At 43.3% G+C, this 16411-nt stretch overlaps 1 pseudogene; it reads right to left on the minus strand.

The window, feature by feature from the left end:
- Positions 1-10763: 10763 nt before the first annotated feature.
- Positions 10764-16066, minus strand: LOC110588401 (annotated as a pseudogene).
- Between the last annotated feature and the right edge of the window lie 345 nt (positions 16067-16411).

Here is a 16411-nt window from a genome sequence, read left to right on the forward strand (position 1 = left end):
CATTAGATAGAAAAACAATTCATGAGTCCAAAGGGTTACTTTAAAGAGGTAGGGGAAGAGTCTGGGAAGTTAAATAAACTCTTCTTTTATTTTATTTTTAAAGGTTTATTTATTTATTTGACAGAGAGAGTCACAGTGAGAGAGGGAACACAAGCAGGGGGAGTGGGAGAGGGAGAAGCAGGCTCCCCACTAAGCAGGGACCCTGGTGTGGGGCTCGATCCCAGGACCCTGGGATCATGATCTGAGCTGAAGGCAGAGGCTTAACTGACTGAACCACCGAAGTGTCCATCGACAAACTACTTTTTTTTTTTTTTAGATTTTTATTTATTTTTTGACAGGGAGAGAGACAGCGAGAGAGGGAACACAAGCAGGGAGAGCGGGAGAGGGAGAAGCAGGCTCCCTGCTCAGCAGGGAGCCCGATGCAGGGCTCGATCCCAGGACCCTGGGATCATGACCTGAGCTGAAGGCAGACATTAAATGACTGAGACACCCAGGCACCCCCACAAACTACTTTTAATTATGAAGGGAAAGGGATCTTTATCATGGAGACATTTGCAGACACCACCTGAACCAAGTGATCAAACTGACCTTGTGTGTCTGCCAGCTATGTAATATTCTGCCAAAGAAGTTTAACCTGAATCTAATCATGAGGCAACAATTAGGCTAATCTGGAATGTGGAACATTCAACGGGACGATTGGCCTGGGTCTTCATAAAAGTCACGAGAAAAGGAGCACCTGGCTGGCTCAGTTGGTTAAGCATCTGACTCTTTCAGCTCAGGTCATGATCTCAGGATCATGAGATCGAGCCCCATGTCCGGCTCAGCACCGGGCATGGAATCTGCTTAAGATTCTCTCTCTCCGGGGCACCTGGGTGGCTCAGTCGTTAAGCATCTGCCTTCGGCTCAGGTCACGATCCCAGGGTCCTGGGATCGAGCCCCGCATCGGGCTCCCTGCTCAGCGGGAAGCCTGCTTCTCCCTCTCCCACTCCCCCTGCTTGTGTTCCCTCTCTCGCTGTGTCTCTCTCTGTCAAATAAATAAAAATAAAATCTTTTAAAATAAAAAAAAAAGATTCTCTCTCTCCCTCAGCCCCTCCCCTCCTGTGCATGTACACACGTGCGTGTGCTCTCTAAAAAAAGAAAGTCATGAGAAAAAAAGGGAGGGAGGACAGGACAGACAAGAGCACCATTCTAGATTAAAGATAATTTAGGGGGTGATGAGGACTTTCATTATCTCAATGATGCTGATGCTTTCACAGCTTATGCATGTCAGTACCCATGAAATCGTGCACATTGGTTTGAAGTTTATAGTTTGTCGATTATGCCTCAATAAACTTGTTTTTAAAAAAGTCAAGGATTGGGGCACCTGGGTGGCTCAGTTGGTTAAATGTCTGCCTTCAGCTCGGGTCATGATCTCAGGGTCCTGGGATTGAGCCCTACATCAGGCTCTCTGCACAGCGGGGAATCTGCCTCTCCCTCTCCCTCTGATCTTACCCCTCCTCTGTGCTCTCTCTCTGTCTGTCTCAAATAAGTAAATAAAATCTTAAAAAAAAAAAAGCCAAGGAAACTTTTCTTGATTAAAAAAGACTGAAGCAAAATGACAATGTATAAACATTAATTAAAATCTGAATTCTGAAGATAAATTTGAAGATAACTTTGGCATACTTGGAGAAATTGATATGTATTAATTAAATCATATTTCTTAATCACAATAATGGTATTGTGATTCTATAGGAGACATTTCTTATTTTTAGGATGTTAAAGCTTAAATATTTAGTGGAAAAGTGTCATGGTGTCTGAAACTTATTTTTAAATGCTTTGGCAAGTGGCGGCTGGGTGGCTCAGTCAGTTAAATGTCTGCCTTCGGCTCAGGTCATGATCTCAGGGTCCTGGGTTTGAGTCCCAAGTCAAGTGCCCTGCTCAGCAGGGAGTCTGCTTCTCCCTCTGCCCCTTTGCTTGAGCTCTCTCTCTCTCAAATAAATAAATAAAATCTTAAAAAAAAATGATTTATAGATAAAATAGTTATATAGAGAAAAATAAAGCAATATGGCAAACATGTTCATTGGACAATCTAAGTGATTTGTTTATCAGTGTTAATTGTACTATTCTTTTATTTTTTCTGTAAGTTTGATATTAAAAAAAAAGTGTAGAAAAATAGGAGTGTCTGCACCTAGAGAGATGGATTGGTGAAATTAAGTGAAATAGTGGGTTGGAACAGGTTCAGAGACAGCCACTTAAAAAACAATTTTACCCGTTTGTATTGTATATATATTATCTTCTACAAAAAACTGATGAAGAAATCTTTTTAAATTACACAGAACAATCTCCTTCCTATCTTTGCTCCCACTCTTCTCAAAATCAGAATATTGGAAAAGTGTTTACAACATGTCATGTCTGTGGATTGAGTAAAAATATGCCTAAGTTCTAGGCACTTCCATCAGTCTATAAAGTATAACATAATTAAAAAAAGAAGTGTGATTTTGGGGTCAATAATTGCTAAATTGTCTTTATGCTCTGAGTTTGTTTATAATCTACTACTTTCCTTACCTATTTGCTTATTGTGGGACACTGATCTAATGCTAATATCATTTATAGATTAACTATTTTGTACGTATTACCAGAGTAATATACACGCTCTTTTGTTGTGAACAACATCACTGAGACTTTTGTCTTACATTTATTTGGCAAAAGAAGAAACTGAGGTTCAGAGGAATTAAGTAACTTTTCCTTGAGACACCTAGTTAGTAACTAACAGAGCCAAGATCACACTGATGCAGGCTGTCCAGGTCTCAGGATCCGGAGGGCTGTCTTGCGGGACCAGCCAAGAGGATGCTTAGCTTCACGCAGGATAGAAATCAAGCACAAGCAGAGAGGAAGCGAGAGCAGAGTTTATTAAAGACATAGAGAGGGTGGGTCAGCTGGTTAAGCCTCTGCCTTCAGCTCAGGTCATGATCCCGGGGCCCTGGGATCGAGTCCCGCATTGGGCTCCTTGCTCAGCGGGGAGCCTGCTTCTCCTTCTGCCACACACTCTCTCTCTCAAATAAATAAATAAAATCATAAAAAAAAAAAATTCTGTCTCTCCCTCTCCCTGTGCCCCCTTGCCCCTCTCTCCCTCTGAAAAATAAATAAAAATAAAATCTTAAAAAAAAAAGACATAGTGTGTAGATACCGACAGAGTGTCCAAGAGACTTGGAGAGACAGTCTCATCTTTCGCTTGTTTATTGAGGGCTGTGGTCTGGCGCACGTATCTTCTCAGTAATCCAGGAACAAAAACGAGTGTTTAGGTGTCCTCCATGAATCACTTATGCCCTGGAGCCTGGGGTCTTGATGAGTCAGTGATCTGGGAAAACATTCATGATGACCCTGCTCAGCCACCCCTTAGATGTTATGTATTGTGTTAGAAGACTCCAAAGAAATCATTAACTCCTTCACCTTTACAAGGAGAACATACATTATCTGTTCTCTAAGGCATGTGTAAGGCCTAGGGTGTGGGTCCTAGCAAAAATAGAAGCAGGAAAAGCAGAAAAAAACCAATTTTTCATAGGGTCCCTGTAGATTCCCTGAGGCTCAAGCTTATTCTGTTTCTCCTGTATGTGGCTTGTTTCTAATCTTTCCATTTGATAAATACTGCTTGCATGGAAATCTTATAAATCATGATTTTCCTCTTTGACTTTCTTTGGGGAGAGTATTCTCAAATCAGGAATTGCCAGGTTAAGGGGTTAAAAAAAAGTTACAGACCTGTAAGCATTTTGAAAGAGAGAAACTGTGGTGGCAGCACAGAGAAGTGAGTTGCATCCCTGTGGCCCCAAGTCTCCATCCTGAGTCTCCCTTTCCCCTTTAGTTTATGGTAGACAGTTCTTTCTACAATACAGAATTCTTGTGAAGCTTCCGTGGAGTATCTCAGTAAAGCATAGAGCACAGGGTCCCTAACACAGTACCTAACAAAGTACCCAGTACGTGGTGTTTTTTTTTTTTTTAAGATTTTATTTATTTATTTGAGAGAGAGAGAATGAGAGAGAGAGCATGAGAGGGAGGAGGGTCAGAGGGAGAAGCAGACTCCCTGCCGAGCAGGGAGCCCAATGTGGGACTCGATCCCGGGACTCCAGGATCATGACCTGAGCCGAAGGCAGTCGCTTAACCAACTGAGCCATCCAGGCGCCCATGTGGTGGTTTTTATTTGAAAATGAAAAGTTAGGAAAATACTAGAGGAAACACTGATGTAGCAGGGAGGATATCCTTTCTCCAAAAACTTTCTTTTTCTACCATCAATATATTTTCCATTTAGGCTTTTGCTCAAAGTTGACTCAAAAAAGTGAAATATCACTGCTGATATGGGAAAGTTTCTTTTTTTTTTTTTTAGATTTATGTATTTACTTGAGAGAGAGAGAGAGCGAGAGAGCACGTGAGCACACATGCAAGGAAGTGGGGTGGGGAGGGGGTGGGCAGAGGGAGAGGGACTAGTGGACCCCTCAATGAGCCAGGAGCCCGACTTGGGGCTGGATCCCAGGACCCTGACATCAAGACCTGAGGCACAATCAAGAGTTGTCGGAGGCTTCACCAAGTGAGCCACCCAGGTGCCCCAATATGGGAACATTTCTAAGACCGTATGTTAAGTGAACAAAAGTGTTCGGGAAGTTGCTGAACACTTGTGCTCTCTGTAGTTTAAAAGAAGGAATGCACATCTACCTAAATACACACCGCTTCCCAGGAAAGACCCAGGGCTGGAAACTTTACAGCTCTATGATCTTGGACACCTGCTGCAGTGGCCATTAGAGGACTGAATATCCCCACATTATTTCTGATGTATGTGAAGTTTTAGAACCATATGTCAGTGTGATTGTTCAAGTTTTCCAGCAGATGGTGCTAGATGTCATTCAGTGCACAGTTCTGAAGGGCAGGATTTGGGTTCCAGATGAAAAGCAAAGCCTTATCCTGTCTGCTGAATGGATGGTCATCCACACAGAAACAGGGCAAAATCTGTGTTGCTTTTCCTCTCCCTGAATGGTCAGATGTCTGGTTTCCACGCTGGCTATTGTGTCTGTGTTCCAGGAGTCTAATGATCAAGCAAAGGGAGCACTTACAGTCTGCTGAGTGGAGGGCCAAATGAATGGGCTGATAAAGAGATGACCCGGTCTATGAAGAAGATGGAGGCAAAGCACAGGGCTGAAGGTCAACTACTCAGCGGTTACTAGTCAGGTGTCAACTAAAAAGAGTTTTTGTTTGAGATTACCCCATTTTAACACATCTGAATGTTTTTGAAAACCACACACCCTGCTTCCCCTAGTGTAAAACTGGGATACATCCCCCAAACAAATCGGATTCTACCCCTCCCTTTCCATTACCTGCCAGAACTTCTCCCCTCCCCCTGACTCTCCACGGAGGCCCCAGGAAAGGACACTTCCTACAGGGTTTTGAAGGGGACTTGGACTGACTCCAACCTTTACAGTGACTGGGAGGTTGGTTCTTCTCACGAGGAAGAGAAAATGCGTCAGTGCTGCATGGAAGTGAGGGGTCTTCAATCCTGGGTGGGTGGTCCCGGCGGCAGCCCCCGGGGCGGGTCACAAAGGTGTTAAGAGCTGCTCTTCATGAGCAGAGCTGCAAACTGGGGCAGAACCGGCTAGGTGAGCACGGTGGCCACAGGTGAGTAGGGTCTCGGGAAGGTTTCCGGGCCTGCACGGATGACTGCGCAGCCGCCAGCCAGGGTTGGGAGTGGGGTGTCCTGGCGAGGGCACTTCGCAACAGTCTCAGGGTGCAGGGGAGGGTTCCTCAGTCACCCGAGTAACAGGGAGTGCAGGTCCCCGGGCTCCCACCCTCTGCGGGTTCTGGAATTCCTCCTCCATGGCCCATGGATCTCATGTGCTGGGATCACGTAGGCCAGACCAGACTCAGACTCACCCTGGGTGGGAGTTGGGGTCACAGGGATCCAGACTTTATCCTAAGACTAAGACAGAAATGCCTCATTCCACTGCATTCCTTCTAGGAAGGAAGGAACTTGAGGGCTCTGACAGCCTCTGATGGTTGAAGCGACCTAATCAGGGGGAACTGGGAAGCTTTATGTGCACATTGAGGGTTTGTGGAGAGAAAGATTAGATCGACCTTTAAAAAACCACTTGGCTTGCAGGGCGGATACTTTCGTTTGATCCAGAGGGGATGCAGTTCTGGAAAAGCAGGGAGGGCTGTTCTATCTGTGGGTGTGACCATGACCCCACATCTCTGTGTCCCCTGCTGGACTGGACAAGGAGTAAGGGTGGGATGTGGGGGGGGGGGATGGTGGTAGTGTGAGCTGCTCCTGAGTGGTGACTCCCCCCACTTTGGGCTCTTTTCCTTGTTGCTAAATATTATACCTGAAGATAGCTGTAGATACAAATACATTATTATGTAAACATCCTTTTTATTATTTTACAGTATTTCAATCATGTTGTGAGACCCTGGACAAATTATAACCACCTAGAATCTTGTTTTCTCTTCTATACAACTGAGGCAATAATAGTACTACTTCCTAAGTCATTTTGTCTCCTAAGTAGGAGCAAATAGGAGTGAATTAATCAAATACCTAGTGAATTAAGTACCCAGTGAATTAAGTATTTAATAAGAATGCATGGAAAGTGTTCAGGGAATGGCAAGGAGGCCAGAATGCTGGAGCAGAGAGAACCAGAGATAGAGAATTTAGGAGGTGAAGACAAAAATGCGGAGGGTCCCATAGGTCAACTTTTCTGAGTCAAGTGGAAAACCACTGGAAGGTTTGGAGCAGAGGGATGACATGATCCATTCATAGTTTACCAGGAACATCAGTTACTGTGTTGAAAATAGATGGAAAATAGAAAAATGGAAGGGGTGCCTGGGTGGCTCAGTCAGTTAAGAGTCTGCCTTCAGCTCAAGTCATGATCCCAGAGTCCTGGGACGGAGCCCTGGGAAAGGTTGCTGCTCAGCGGGGAGTCTGCTTCTCTCTCTGCCTCTGCCTCTGCCCCTGCTTGTGCTCTCTCTCTCAAGTAAATAAATAAAAAATCTTAAAAAAAAAAAAAAGAAAAATGGAAGATTCAGGGGAACCATTAGAAGTTACTTCAGTAATTCGGGCCAGAAATGATGATGGTGGCTCAGAGCAGGCAGGTGGTTGTGGGAGGGATAAGAAGTGATCGATTTCTGGGTCCATTTTGGCAAGAAAGCCTACAGGACTTGGTGATCCTGGGACATAAAAGAAGGATCACAGATAGCATGAATATGTTTAGCCTGAGTAACTGCTAAAATGGAGGAAGCATTAACAGAAAGGAAGGCTGCAGCAGGAGGTGGGCTGCTTAGGAATAGCAGGAGCTCTGTTGAACAGATTTAAGGTGGCCATGCCTATTTGATGCAGGAGTGGAGAAGTCAAGGAATGGTTGATACATGTATCGAAAGTTAGGGAAGAGGGGCACCTGGGTGGCTCAGTTGGTTAAGCGTCTGCCTTCAGCTCAGGTCATGATCCCAGGGTCTTGGGATGGAGCCCCGCATCAGGCTCCCTGCTCTGCAGGAAGCCTGCTTCTGCCTCTCTCTCTGCCCCTGCTTGTGTTCCCTCTCTCGCTGTGTCTCTCTGTCAAACAAATAAATAAAATCTTAAAAAAAAAAAAAAAAAGAAAGTTAGGGAAGAGATCCAAGCTAGAGGTGAAATAACAAATGACTTTTTAGGATAAGGATATCCCATGCAATATTTCAAATGTAACAGTTTGTCCTGCATTTTTGTTTGCTAAATCTGGTGACCCTCATGGTGTACTTGAGAGGTAGTCATTAGGTGCTTCTAGCAAAAGACTCCAAGAAATGGCCAGAAAGGAAAGAGAGTTGGTGGTCTGAAAACCAGGACAAGAAAGAGTTTCAGGAAGAGAGTCACCAGCTATGTCAAATGCTGCTGATGGATCAAGTGTGTTCAGGACAGAAAATGACTATTGATTTGAGCCAAGTAGATATCATTGGTCAATTTTTAAAAAGGGGTCTTCATGGAATTGGCACTGGGTAAACATGCTTTTCAATGGATTCAAGAGAGAAATGGAAAATAGAGAAAACTTTCACAAGTTGTTTTTTTTCTTCAAGTAGGCTCCATGCTGGGCGTGGAGCCCAACACAGGGCTCAAACTCATGACCATGAGATCAAGACCTGAGCTGAGGTTAAGAGTCTGACACTTAATTGACTGAGCCACCCAGGTGCCCCACGCAAGGAGTTTTTTTGTCAAAAAACCAGAGGAATTAGATGGGACTGGGAGGAGTGAAATCTAGAGACGATTTCCTTTGGGGATGGGAGCAATGACCCCACATTTGTATGCTGATAGGATGATGTAACAGAGACAAAAATTGATACAAGAGGAGAGGGAATAACCGAAGGGAGTGAGTGAATAGGGAGGGGATGCCCCAATGAGAATGTTTTACATACTGTGTACATACATTATATATAAAAATAGAAACCTTCTCCCCGTGCAGACAATGCCCTCATTCCTTGAGAGATACAAAAAGAGGCCAATATGGGTTACCTTTGCTCTAGGATTTTGGCCTCTCAGGTCCTGACAGGCCTGTTTGCTCTCCAGTGACTTCCATCAGTAGTTTTGTGTATTTGGTCCACATATTCAATGGAAGAGTTAGAACAAAAAATTTCAAACATATTCAAAAATAGATGGATTAGTAAATGAACTGCCATGTACCCATTATTTAGCTTCAATAATTGCCAACTCTTTGGTGATCTTCTGTCATCTATATCCCACCCTCTGTCCTCCTTTTCCTCTAATTATATTGAAGCAAATTCCAGACAACATTCCCCATCTGTCACTTCACGTGAATATATTTGAGCTTTATCTTTAAAAGATAGGGACTGTCTTTTTAAAAAAATTATATTATCATCATCATCATCACACACATACAAAATTAATTAATTCTTTATTTTAATCACATATTCAGTCAGTGTTCGTATTTGCATGCTTTTCTTGTTGCCCAGGTAATTTTTTTTAATCTTTTAAAGATTATATATTTATTTGAGAGAGCATGAGCAGGGTGGGAAGGGGGAAGGAGGCAGAGGGAGGGGGAGAAGCAGGCTCCCCGCTGAGCAGGGAGCCCAACGTGGGGCTCGATCCTAGGACCTTGGGATCATGACCTGAGCCGAAGGCAGCCACTTAACTGACTGCACCACCCAGGTCCCTTGTACCGGGGAATTTTGAGTAACAAAGCATTCTGATTCACAAGACTATTGCAGGCCATATTCATTATCAGATCAGAAGTATATGGAACATGAACCAAAGCTCGTCAGCAGGTCAGTGTGAAATACTTTTCTTCAGTGGGATTCCTCATCCCTCCTGCCCACAGGCAGGTGACAAATCAGGATTAGTGGGACCAGATCCACAATTGGGGAGGTGGGAGAATCACCCTGGTTGAAAAGCCTCATGTATAGTTTCTGTGGTCCTTTCAGAGGACATACCTAATTACAAGATCGCCATACTCAACAAAGCCAAAGCTACAGTATTCCCACCAGGTATTTGTAGTGTATTTTTAGTTCCTCCCAGTCCCAATGCAATTTACCAATTAGAGGTCATTTTTGTCATAAGGAGTGTTGACTGGCGACATAGATGACAGGCCACCTTCTGAGGTAGCTCATGGAACAGCCAGGACGTTAGTTAGTTGACTGAAGATCGAATATGTATACATAATAGGAAAGAGTTTTATCTTTTACCAAAAATAGCTGTTTGAGGGATAATTGACATAAAAGTAACTATAGGTTTTTGTAGGGTAAAATTTGGTAAATTTTGACATGTATGCATCCATGAATCCATCACTACATTCAAGAGAGTGACTATATATCCACAAATCAACGTTAAATATTTTCTTAATGCTCCTTTACAATCCTTCTCTACACTATAAAACCACCCCACCCCATCCCCAAACAACCACTCACTTGTACTGTTACTATAGATTAGCTTGCATTTTCTAGAATTTATATAAAATAATACAATATATACTTTTTTGGAGCAAAGAGGAAGGTGTGTCCGGTGGGAAGGTCTCACTCAGCATAATTAGAGATCTTCTGTGTGTCACGATTAATAGTTCATTCCTTTTTATTGCTGAATACGATTCCATTTTGAGGGTATACCACAATTTTTTGATCCATTCACCCATTTGTTGGCCATTTGAGTTGTTTTTAGTTGTGGCTGTTACTTTTCTTGTTGTTACTGTTTGTCTGATTGTACCACGTATTTGCTTGAAACAAAATGCAAATAATATCAATACACTTCTATATTTCCTACTGCATTTCCTTTTTTTTTTAATTAAAAAATTGTATTTACTTCGAAGCATTCAGGATTTACTACTCCCCCCACTGCACCAGGCAAAGTTAGCGGCTGTTGGAAATAGACACCAGGGCAGGGCTATCTAAAGACACATGAGGTAGTGTGTTAACTATACAAAAAAAAAAGACACCGTACAGTTTATGTTATTTATTTATTTAAAGATTTTATTTATTTATTTGACAGAGAGAGACACAGCGAGAGCAGGAACACAAGCAGGGGGAGCGGGAGAGGGAGAAGCAGGCTCCCCGCCGAGCAGGGAGCCCGATGCGGGACTCGATCCCAGGACCCCGGGATCATGACCTGAGCCGAAGGCAGACGCTTAACGACTGAGCCACCCAGGCGCCCCGACACTGTACAGTTTAAAAACAAATCTTACACAGCCTTACATTTCACTTTTTTTCTTTAAAAGGAGTGAGTTGTGTACAGGGGGGTTAAATGCTTGATAGACAAGAAAAAAAACTGCTTGAGAACCAACTTATTCATCATCATCATCTTCGTCTTCCTCCTCCTTCTCTTTGTCTTTCTCGTCTTCCTGGTCTTCCTTCTTTGTCTTGTTTTTTTCAGTCTGGATGACTCCCTTTTTTCCGCCTCAGACTTCCCTTGAGCACGGTGTGCAGCAATATCCTTCTCATTTTTTCCCTCAGCTGAGTGGCCTTATTTTCGTAAGGCTGCTGGTCATCTGCAGCAGTGCTGTTCCACGTCTCTCCCAGTTTCTTTGCAACATCACCAATGGATAGGCCCGGATGTTCTCCTTTGACTTTTGGCCGATACTCAGAACAAAACAAGGAAAAGGCGGAAGGAGGCCTCTTGGGTGCATTGGGATTCTCGAACTTCTTTTTTGTTTCCCCTGTAGGGGGCATATAAGTTTTCATTTCTCTTTCATAATGGGCCTTGTCCGCCTTTGCCACGTCTTCAAATTTTCCTTTTTCTCTTTGGCAGAGGTGGTCTTCCACCTCTCCAAGCACTTCTTAGAGAACTCTGAGAGGTGGACAGAAGCATCCAGGTGCTTGTTCTTGTGCTCCTCTCCGCAAGTTTGTACAAAAGAATGCATAGGATGACCTGTTGCCTCTCGGCTTCTTAGGACCTCCTCTGCCCGCGTTTAATTGTTTTCCTCAGAGAGGCAGAGTCACCAGTGCCTGCCTGGCTCTCACTTGCCCTGGCGCCATCTCTGTGGAGCTCAGTGTACTGCAATCAAATTCCATCACTTCTTTTTTTTTTTTATTATGTTATGTTAATCACCATACATTACATCATTAGTTTTAGATGTAGTGTTCCATGATTCATTGTTTGTGTATAACACCCAGTGCTCCATGCAGTACGTGCCCTCTTTAATACCCATCACCAGGCTAACCCATCCTCCCAACCCCAAATTCCATCACTTCTTGAAGCTGTGTCTCTCTCCTGACAAAGAGGACTGAGAAGTGAAGATGAATTTGAGTCAAGGTGATCCGGAGCTAGGGGATCAGTGGTTGCCTCCTCCTGGCAGCTTCTTCTAGAGCTGAAGGAAGGGAAGCAGAAACAGGCTTGTAGGGTTCTGGCTTCCTGGGACCCTAGAAGACTTCAGGCTTTCTTCAGGAAAGTGAACACTGAGGAGACATCAGTTTCTCACCTTTCCTAGTTCCACTTGGATCACACTTACTAAAGGGAGTCTCCTCCCCCAGAAACCCTGAGTACACAATGCCCTTTGCAACCTCCCCAGCTGAGCTCCAAGCCGAGGCCCACTGCCCCGTCTGCCTGGATTCCCGGAGAGACCCAGTGACCACGGACTGTGGGCACAGCTTCTGTGGCTCCTGCATCCACCCATGCCGAGAAGACCCACAGGACATCCTCCCCTGTCCCGTGGGCCTCCACCACTGTCCCGACAGGAACCTCAAGAGGGACATGCAGTTAGGTCACATGACTGCTCTTGTGGAGTGGCTTCCCGCCAGGAGGAGCAAGGAGGAGGCTGCGGGAGGAGAAAGCCCTGTGTGAGCGGCACAGTCAGGCTCTGGCCCTGGTCCGTGAGAAGGACCTGGAGCTGCTGTGTCCGCAGTGCAAGGTGTCCTGCGGCCACCGGGGCCACCCCCTGATGCCCGTGGAGCAAGCTGCAGCCGGCCACGGGAAGCAGCTCCAAAGCTACACCGAGCCCCTGCAGAAGCGGGTTGAAGACGCTGAGAGGGGGGTTAATCTCGAAATTATCTGAATTTCAAATGAAGATAAAAATTCAAAGGGGGAAATTACATTCTGACTTTAAATAATTTGAGTTTTCTTAGGCTAAAAAATTTTTTAAAAGTTTTCTTAAAGAGAAAGGAATTCTTTTCAAATTACAGATTGAAGAGAAAGCCATTCAGGAGAAACTGAAGGAGAACCAAGTAAAATTCTCAGAGTGTGTGAGCACACTAAAAACGTTCCTGTTTGAAATAGCAGAAAGGTGTGTAGTCAGAACAGGAGTTGGTCACAAGTATTGAAAGTATCTATAATTGGGGTGCTTGGGTGGCTCAGTCGGTCGCGTCTGCCTCCCACTCAGGTCATGATCCCAGGGTCCTGGGATCAAGTCCTGCTTCAGGCTCCCTGCTCAACTATGAGTCTGCTTCTCCCTCTCCCTCCACCCCTCCCATTCCTTTCCCCCTCCCCTCTCTCATGCTTTCTCCCTCTCTTCTCAAATAAATAAATAATCCCCCCCCAAAAGAAAGTAGGGGCACCTGGGTAGCTCAGTCGTTAAGCTTTTGCCTTTGGCTCAGGTCATGATCCCAGGGTTCTGGGATGGAGCCCCATGTCGGGCTGCCTGCTCAGTGGGAAGCCTGTTTCTCCCTCTCCCACTCCCCCTGCTTGTGTTCCCTCTCTCACTTGTCTCTCTCTGTCAAATAAATAAATAAAATCTTAAAAAAAAAAAATAAAAGAAAGTAAGTAACTATAACAGGTACAAAAACCTAAACACTCCAGACTTCTTTTCATATAAATTCAAGAAAAAATGGGGCACCTGGGTGGCTCAGTCGTTAAGCGGCTCCCTTAGACTCAGGTCATGATCCCCGGGTCCTGGGATCGAGCCCTGCATCCCTGCTCAGCGGAGAGCCTGCTTCTCCCTCTCCCTCTGTCTGCTGCTCTCCCTGCTGGTGCTCTCTCTGTCAAATAAATAAAATCTTTTAAAAAAATTCAAGAAAAAATATATCGGTTCTCCTGAACAATATTTTAACCTACAGAAAATAACCTATTGATGGTCAGTTTGACACTAGATATTGAAACTGCTCACCCCAGTCTTATTATCTCAGAAGATAGAAAAAGTGCAACATTAGGAGAGGTGAAAACAAACTTTTCTTACAATCTCAGCAACCTTACTTTTTTTCCAGCAGTCCTGAGTTCCCAGAGAGTTGTTTCTGGCAGATATTATTGGCAGGTGGAAGTAAGAGGCAATGGTCAATGGGCCGTAGCTGTCTGTAAGGAATCTTTTCCTAGAAATGCAATGACTTCCCCATCCCCAAAAGATGGATGATAGCAAATCAGTTCTGTCTGGTCCAATAAATTCCATTTGACATTTTCCTGGACTATGAGTTGGGGAAGGTTTAATTTGAATAACAGGTCTCATATCTATACTTAGACTGATACATTTAGAAAAAACCTTAGGACTTCTTTCTTTTCTTTTTAATTTAGGGCTTATTTCTATATTGGACCTACTTTAGACCTTACAATATAGTAACTCGTAAAGAACCACCTAGGGACCTTTGTAGGCTGGTATTTTTCTCTCTGTTATTCATGCATGCCACTTGGGATATTAATTATATAATTACTAATTGTTGGGATGATATGATCTCAAGAATTCTGGTAATTTGGGCTTTGGTTGTGTGTGGTTTTCACCTTTTTTAAAGTGATTCTGTATTCACAGGAAATTGCAAAGATAGTGCAGTGTGTTGTGTTAACACCTAGAAGATAGTCATCTTTCATGGAGAGATGGTGCCTCTCTTTCACTAACTACAACTTATTACTTAGCAGGACTACTTCACAGAAATGGTGCGGGAAACAAATGCAAAGTGCTTTTGTAGTTTCAAAGTAAAATATATAAAAATTACAGGTCTCGGGGTGCCTGGCTGGCTCAGTCAGTAGAACATGTGACTTGATCTCAGGGTTGGGATTTCATGGCTCATGTTGGGGGTAGAGTTTACTTAATTAAAAAAAAAGTGTTTTTTTTTAAATTACAAGTTTTTTCTTACATTTTCTCTTCAAATTTTTATAAATGCACTTGCAACATTTATAATTTTCCTATGTATTCTCCATTTCTAGAAATTCACCAGTTGATTAAATCAATTATAAATTCCATGCTTTACAATATATTGAAGAAAATGGTCCTTTACTTTCCAAATTGTTATTCTTGGAAAAGCCATTTTATTTCATTTCATTTCATTTCATTTTATTTCATTTTTTTTGGAGAAACCCATTTAATGCCAGAGAGTTTCAGGGCACTTTTGTGGAAACTGGTGTGTATAGACCCTACTTTATTAACCAGTGGCCAGGATTACAGCCTAAGCAAATTTATAATACTCTAAGGTACAAAAAGGACCACAGTCGATTTTTCATTTTGTCTTTGTTTATACAAGGTATTTACAGATTTCTATTTGTTTTGCTTTTGTCTTGCAGGTTTGAAAACCACGTTCATATATAACCTCAAAACACCACATGCTTGTGTTGTATTACATTATGTTAAACTTTCATTTTAGAAAATACTTATATTTGGAGACCTTTATGTGTATTGTTTACAAATCTTGGTAATAAAGAGTTTTATTTTGTGGGGTGCCTGGGTGGCTCAGTCTGTTGGGCGTGGGACTCTTGACTGAGGCTTGGGCAGTGATCTTGGGTCGTGGGATCGAGGCCACCCCCCGCCCCCACGTTCTGGCTCTGTGCTCAGCGTGGCGTCTGCTTGTCCTGCTTGTCCCTTGGCAACACCCCAACCCCACTCATGCTCCCTCTGTCTAAAATAAATGAAATCTTCATGGAAAAATTTCATTTTGTGTATCTGTAATTTTTGTCTACAATGTGAGAAAGATGCTCAGAGTTCTGGGGAACCTCTCTCACTGAAGTAGGAAGAGCCCATACATCGATCAGGACAGCCTGTAGTGGTTGTCAGCTGCTTAGCAAGACAGAATCTAGTACTTTTTTATGTAAAGTGCAGTGAGCGTCAGCAGGGCACTGCTCTAATACTCCAGCCAGTAATCTAACTCCATCATGCACGTGCTCTCAGCACTGGGTCACCGCAACTAAAAAAAGAGCATTAAAATGGCACACTGAGGCTGAAAAACCAACAGCAGGAAGTGACACACATTTTCAGTTATTCCACTTTCTAAAATTAATTGCAAGGCCCCACTTATCTGCAAGGGGCTGGAAAGAACACATTAATATGAGGTGAAAAGCTATCATTTGCCACAATTCTTGAATCTCATTACACAGTAGTGAAATTCACATTAATAGTAAGCGCTAGAATTTGCTAGAATTAAAACTCTCCAATTAGAACTTGTAAATAGATTGACATAGACATTGCTAATAGCTTTGGCTCAATTTGACAGGTTATTCAATAACTTCACCCACATCAGAGATACTTCTTTTAAAGTAAAATAAGAATTAAAAGACTCTTCAGTTTACACTTTTTCAATGATTTCATAAGTGATCTGGCAGCAAAGTCACTTGAATACTAGTCTTTGTTTATTTACTTTTCTTTTGCTTATTCACTCTGTTCTTGGCCTTGAAATTGACAAGAATCAACCGTGACTCTACAGGAGTTTTCTGCTTGCCAGGACTCATGAACAGGGACATTCCCCCATTAAAATTCTGTGGTTTTAAAGTTGGGGGGAGTGAGGAGGAGGGCATAAAACAGGGGCCCTAAGCAAGGGAGGTGGGAAGGCAGTGACACAGTTTAAAGCTAATGCCCATGGGACTTGCTGTTGCTTTGATTGGTTGGGGTTAAGGAATTAGAGAATTCAAACATGCTTCCAAGGATTTCTACGTTTGCTATTAGTCACATGGAGAGTCCACTACTGAGACGTGGAGATGAATAGTTTTCTGATGTGGCAGAGGAAGTTGGTGGTAAATCAAGTGAAATTTTTTTTTCACATTTGAGGGAAAATATTTTCAAAGACCCTGAGGCAGGACAGAGTGTGA

This window comes from Neomonachus schauinslandi, chromosome 2, assembly GCF_002201575.2.
Source record: "Neomonachus schauinslandi chromosome 2, ASM220157v2, whole genome shotgun sequence".
NCBI classification, from domain to species: domain Eukaryota; kingdom Metazoa; phylum Chordata; class Mammalia; order Carnivora; family Phocidae; genus Neomonachus; species Neomonachus schauinslandi.